Here is a 7,424-nt window from a genome sequence, read left to right as displayed (position 1 = left end):
CTAGTTCTGACCTTCACTTCCTCTATCACTCCTTGGGCCATGGACTGATCAATGAATGCTTCCAGTCATCCCACGGGGCACCATGGGCCAGCCCCACACCCCATCAGGCAGCTCGGACTCCTCAGCAGTGTTTGGAAGACCATTTGGAAATGACTCCACTTTGCTTGTGCTCAGTACAAAATTTTAGGTGGGAAATTGAAAAAATTAAAACCAAGGTACCAGAGAAAAGAACTGTGGATTGTATAAATGTAGAACTTGATCTAAAAATAGAAAGGAATTAATTGACAGAAAAGCAGGATCTACAACTTCAATTGGATGCTCACTGAACTTCCTCTATGTTTCTTCACGAACATTTATGGAAATAATTAGACATCAGCAATGTGTTTAAATGGTAAAAGTAAATCAGTGATAGACTGTCTAAATGAAGAAGTATCATTAGGGATTTGATACTATTTTTAGGCATAGAAACCTGATTATAACACAGGAACTAACTTTCACAGTTCTACTTTCCCATGCATTTTCAAAATCAGGATATACGGAAGTAGCTGAGTACCTGTGTAAAACATTCTCACGTTCCACTTATATCATCAGAGCAGATCCTCAGAAAACAACTCAATAAAGTAGACAAGGTACAGTTACTATCCCCATTTTTCAGATGTCACCTTGTTGTTTGGTTTTGTTCCTTCATTCCCCCCATCCGATTTCTAAAGGACAGCATCCTTGAAGTGGCCAATGGTTGAACTGTCTCTCTCATATCCCTCCTCTCTGGTTATATTCTTTTATAACCTTTAGTCAGTAAATAATTATTATATTGAACACAAAATGCATAAGTATTTATCTTAGTCCATTCAAGCCACTGTAACAAAAAATGTGATAGACTGGGTATCTTATAAACAACAAAAATTTATATTTTACAGTTCTGGAGACTGGGAAGTTCAAGATTGAGGCACTGGCAGATTTGGTGCCTGGTGAGGGCCCATTTCTGATTCATGGACAGCTGTCTTTCCATTGATTCCTCCTCACATGACACAGGAACTAGGGAATTCTCTGGAGTCTCTTTTATTGGGGTCCTAATCTAATTCAAGAAGGCTCTGCCCTTAGAGCCTAATCAGCTCCCTAAGACCCCACAACTCCAAATATCATCACAGTGAGGATTCAGATTCAACATATTAATATGAAGGGGACATGAACACTCAGTCCATAGCAGTCATAAAAGAAGAAACTGATCATTTGACTTCATTAAAATTAAAATTAAAATCTGTACCTATTGGAAAGACATTGTTAAGAAACTGAAAAGATAAATTACAGATAAAGATAAATATTCACAATAACTATATTTGACAAGGAACTTGTACCCAGAATAAAGACTTTTCACAACTCAATAAATGTGAATAAAAAATGAGAATAATTTGAATCAATACTTAACTAAAGAAGATATTCTAATGCCAAAAAAAGGACATGAAAACATGCTTAACATCATTAGTCATTAAGAAAATGCAAATTAGAACCATTGCAACCATCGAGAAACCACTGGACACATTAGAATAGCTAAACAACCAAGAAATAACTGACAACACCAAATGCTGCTGTGCATATGGAGCAACTGGAACTCTCATACATTGCCCATCAGAATGCAGCATGACACAGCCACTTTGGAAAAGAGGGTGGCAGTTACTTATAAAGTTAAATAACACATTCAGTACAAGAAACTTCTAGATAATTTCCCAGGAGCACTGGCAACGTGTTCACACAAAAACTATATACAAGTGTCTGTGGCAGTTTTTATAAAAAATAATCACCTAAAACTAGAAACAACCAAAATGTCCATCAAATGACAAATGCATCAATTTTATTTCATTTATATATACAATAGAATACTACTCAGCAACGAAAAGGAATAGACAATACATGCAAGAACATATATAACTCTAGAGAGCACTAACCTAAGTGAAATAAGCTAGACACATGTACTATATGAGTTAAAAAAAATATGGAAAAAGCAATGGTTGCCAGGGGCTGAGCACGAGGTGAAGAGATTGATTATAAAGGAGAGCTAGGCAACATTTAGTGGTGACACAAATATTCTGAATTGTTCGTGGTGGCTATAAGACTGTGTATGTCTGTCATATCTTCTGAAGCTGTACCCCTAAAAAGCATGAATATCTTGTATATACATAATACAGTTAAAATCTGAATTTTAGAAAGTAAACAATCTAATCAATTATACAGAATTGATTAAGCAAATATTGTAGGTCATGCAATGCATTAAAATGCAACCAATAAAAATGGCAAGATACATACATAGTTGCAAAGATATATCATATAAAAAGCTGATTAAAATTTTTTATGTGTATGTATATGTGTACATTTTTATAGCTAAAGACATACATGTAGAAACACACTCACCATGACCTGTTTCTGTCTTTAAAAGCTTGAAAAGATATACCTGAAAATGTAAACAAGATGTGTCTCTGCATGACAGACTGGAATTACTAGTGATGTCTCCTTTTCAAGTAGTCTATAATTTTGTAGATTGAACATGTATTCTATTCATATAATTAAAACACAGAAATAAAAATTCCAAACAACACCAACCTTAACAAGTATGATATTTATTCGGAAGAAAAGCTCAGTAGTGGAAAGAGGGCAAGGCTGAGGAAGACTGTGTGTCTGTGTGTGTGACATGGAGAGGATGCACAGGAGTCCCTTCCAGACCTTATTCTATGAACATAATGAAGAGAAGACGCGGAGCCATGGTTCCCTGGCCAGCCTGGCAGAGAAGGAGCCACTCATCTGAAGGTACATTGAGGTCAGGGATCAGGTCTGTAATATTCACTGTTGTATATCAGCACTTAATTACAGGGCTTAACAGTCGGGACACACAGTTCTTGAAGAATGAAGGAACGAAGAGAGGGAGAGGAGAAGAGGGAGAGTGTGCTATATTCCCATCGATGGAGCCATAAAGAGAAAAGGAAAAGAGAAAAGGAAAGAACACTAGAATCTGAGAAAGGGGGAGCACCAAGGGTGGTGGGAGGGAGACAGCAACTATGTGGAGGCGGGGAGCTGGTGCAAGGTCAACAGCTGCAGCTGAGTATGAGCCGTTGCAGGGCTTGGCCAGTGCCAAGGAAGGACCACCTCTAAAACCTGTTACAAAAAGGGGTGTCACTACAGCACTCCACATCCACGCGAGCATGCGTTCTGAAGAAGGACATGGGAATGCACAAGTCCCGACAGCCCTCGTATGCGTGCCGGAGCCTGTCATCTGGAGAGGAAGAAAGACAATATCTGAGGTAAACAAGAAATATGTGTGAAAACACCACTGGTTCACTGAACGGAGAAACAGCACATTGCCTTGGAGACTCAAGTTCCCAGGTGCTTGGGGATGTCAGCTGCCTTGAGATGATGCAGGTGGGGCCCTCGTGGACCATCCTCCCCAGCTCTTATCCTCGCCCACACCCAGGCCTCCAGACCCAAAAGTGCTACCAGTGAAATGTGTGTGGACCAATTCCTGTCAACCCTGAGTATGTTTACCTGGAAGGTCCCTGAGGACAAGCCAAGGTGCCAGAGACCCCTCAACAAGCTCTTTTTCTCCTGGTAGGTCTATAGATCCCATCAAGAACCAGGTGGCAGCTCAGGCCAGAGTCGGAGGAGCCTTTTTCTAGTTTTTAGGGGAAAAGCTTACCCACATTCTCTGCTCCTGACCCCAGGGCTTCTGAGAGAGCTACGACCCTCATGACAGGCAAGGGTCACGTCCAGGAGACTTCTCTTGCTCCACCTACCTTCATAGACCTTCCTCAGAAAGCACTCCTGATAACGCTGAGTCTCACAGGAGCCTTCTCCACGCTCACAAACTCCATCAGCATTGAGTTGATGGCACTGCAAACACTTTAGTGCTAGAAAGTAAACCCAGCAGAAATCAGCTCATTGCTACACAACCTGGCCTGTGGTCAAGAGAAGGAATTCCCTCTATGGCTGGCATGAACCCTCAACAAATGCAGTTCCCACCACGGGCTGAAGGAGTTGAGCTGGGCTGCGCTTCTACCTGGGAGGAGGCAATGTGCAGCTGGGTGCAGGGTCAGTGCAGACACAATCTCCCCACACCCCAGGAGCAGACTGCGCTGGGGGGAGGAAAGTCCCATCTATGTCCCAGCCCACCCTCGAGGCCAGTGACCTTTCCTCCCCATCCTTTCCTTAGCAACTCTCCTTGTTTGTCTTCATCGTCCCCAAAGAACCTTCCTTGCCCACTTTCCACACAATCTTAGGTCTCCCCACAAGAAAACTCAAGGAATCTGGGAGTGTCCGGGATGATCACTGAGGCAGGAGCAGGGCAGAGAAGCCCGAAGGAAAACGTAGGAGGGAAGAGGAGGAGGACAGGGAAGAGAGCACGGTGGGGCTGAAAGTGGAGGAAGCAAAGGAGAGAGGAAGGCAAAGGGGGAGAAATGAGGGGCTGGGGGGGATGAGGCTGTGACGATCCTCTCCAGAGGGAGGGGTAGGTCCTTGGCCCTGGCTCCTCAGCTCCTCATGGCTCCAGAAGCCAGACCCCTATGTGGATTTCTCACCTTGACCCCAACCCCCCGTCCCTAGGGGGTTCACCTTACAAGAAGTCCAACTTCATGGAGAGGCCCAGCAGCAGCAGCGAGAGCTCACCCATCATTGTAGGACCCAGGACCCAGGGTGGAGGAGGGGTGGGCAGCAGAAGGCAGGGCAGAGCTGAAGGCCCCAGCCCTGAAAACCCCTGCTTCATGGCCCAGGCTGGCAGGGGCAGCCAATGGGAGCCTGGGCAAAAAGGCTGTGCTTCCCCAGGAGGCAGAGTCCGCAGAGCCTGAGAGCAGCCCGTGGGACTCCCTTGTCACCCTAATCCTAGAATGCTCTGCATAGGGACAGGTGGGTCCTACCTAGTCAGGGCTCTGCTCACCTGCAATGGCCCTATCCAGCAAGCCCCGTCTTTCCCTTATATGATTCTTAGCTTCAAACTGGGAGAATTTTGCCTGCCTTACTCAGCCAAAGGAAGCCGATGGACCTGGAGGGGTGAGGCACAAATACCGTGACCTTCCACACTCGACACACTCCTTGTGTAATAGGCTGTGAGTCCAGATACTTACATCTCCCATTTCATGGAAATGGATGTGTACCTAGACTGTTGTTACAGAAAGCAGTAAACCCAAAATGGCAGATTGAGGTTTGTCTTCCAGACAGGCTGCAGTCCTGACTAGGTAGAGATTCTGATTTCCTTATACACTTGATGAATGGAATTTAACAACATGGATCTGGAGAAAAAGTGTTGTAGTTTTGGCTTCAGGCTCTTCTGCCTTCCCAGGCAATCCCCAGAAACTGGGTCCACTGTCACTCAAACAGGGGACTTCAGCAATTAACATCCCCCTTCCCTTCTGCACCTTCTCACCCAGCATAAGAGCTGTAAATCACAGAAATGGGGGATTTACTCTCCAAGGGCAGAATTATTCCCCAGCCCACCCAAAAGCAGCATGACATTGATTGAGAGCTTACTGTCTGACAGACATAGTACAAAACGCTTGAATACTATTATTCCATTTGATTATCACCACAGCTCATGTGGCGGTAACCATGTCTCCATTTTATTGGTGAGAGGACAGTCTGGCTAAGGTGACAAAGAGGATAAGTGGCAGATTCAAACCCAGCTCTGCAGACTCGACGGTCACTTTTCCAGTGGAACCCATGTCTTGATGGATCCCAAAAGCCTCCAAATTAGTGTCCAACAACTAGACAAAAAGATCCCTGCTGCCAGAGATGCCACCTTGGGCTCTCTTAGACATAGAATGCCCCAATCACCAGCCCCACATTGTGAACAAGAATGGACATGTGTCAGCAGAAACAAGTTTCTTTACTTTCCTAAGAGTACATTTCTGACCGAGTGGTTCTACTGGGACTCCCTTGTCACCCTAATCCTAGAATGCTCTGCACAGGGACGGGGTGGGCCCTGCTGTTTAGCCCAGCCCTAGGGAATTATTTTCTCTCCCTTCCCTGGACCTTCTCCCTGATCCTCCTTCCAGAGTGCCCAGTTGTCCAAGCTCCCCAGGCCAGGGATGGTCCCTAGTTCCTGTTCACAGTTCTTCCTGCAGTGAAAAAGACAGACTACAAGACTCATTGTAGGCTGGGGGGCTCAACATTGTGCATGGTGCAGGAGTGGGGGGTGTGGCAGGTAACATCAGAATCTCAGGGTGAGGAAGCCTGCATCATCTTAATGAAATATGGTATCTAATATAATACGCTGGACAATAGAAAATAAAACCTAATTGCTTCCTTAGTAGATACTGCAGAAGTACAGATTGTCAAAAATCATTTCGCCACATGGAGACATCAGAAAGCAGTCACGCCCCTCTCAGATACACTTAAAGAAGGTTTAAAAGGGACCTCCTTAGTGTGAAATAAGATTTCAACCTGTTTACCAAAAAAAAAAAAAAAAAATGGTCTGCATTTTCTTTATAGATTAAGAAAGTGGTGAGGTGGGTGATGAGAAAGCTACAATTTAATTTAGTTCTTCCCAGTTGGATGCAGAGTCGACCCAGAGACTGCCAGAGACTCATTAAGCAATGAGTTCCTCATTCAGCTCTGATCCTCCAGTGTCTCCCCAGATCCCCACCATGTGGCCTATAGCCCAGCAGCAACTCCTGCACACATCCCTGCAACCCCACGCCGTGAGGATACCTTGATGGTGTCCTGAAATGTCCACCTCACATTTTCCTCCCTTACTTAGGACAAGGAACCAAATAACTTGGGGATGCTCCCAGCAGGACCTGTGTTGCTTCGCAGACCTTCTCCACAATCCTCTTCTCTCTTACCTGATGCAGAAAGAACAGTTATGTACTTTGGTAACTTGATGACATTAGCTTGTATGCTGCTGGCTACTTCTCATCCCTACCTTCAATTACGAGAAAGTAGCCTGGCTCCCTAGCTGTGTCCTAAGGACTCAGATGAGGAATGGCTGTGGATGTACCACAAGAAAGGACTGTCCTGGGCTTCCTGTCTCAGGAATCCTTCCAGGGCAAGACCTGGCACATGGGGGCAAAACTCCAGGACTTCCAGACAATGCTGAGGCTCATATGAAAGTTACTGATGTCTGGCCAGGCACAGTGGCTCACCCCTGTAATCCCAGCATTTTGGTAGGCCAAGGCCAGTGGATCACTTGAGGTCAGAAGTTCTAGACCAGCCTGGCCATCATGGCAAAACCCCATCCCTACTAAAAATACAAAAATTATCTGGGCATGGTGGCACGCACCTGTAATCCCAGCTACTTGGGAGACTGAGGCACAAGAATTTCCTGAACCCAGGAGATGGAGGTTGCAGGGATCCAAGATGGCACCACAGTACTCCAGCTTGGGCGACAGAGTGAGACTTTCTCAAAAATAAAATAAAATAAAAAATAAAAGCAAGTGGCCCATATCCAT

Source organism: Cebus imitator, unplaced genomic scaffold (genome assembly GCF_001604975.1).
Source record: "Cebus imitator isolate Cc_AM_T3 unplaced genomic scaffold, Cebus_imitator-1.0 Scaffold0, whole genome shotgun sequence".
Classification (NCBI taxonomy): Eukaryota; Metazoa; Chordata; class Mammalia; order Primates; family Cebidae; genus Cebus; species Cebus imitator.
The sequence above is the reverse complement of the archived record's forward strand: the minus strand, read 5'-3'. Positions refer to the sequence as shown.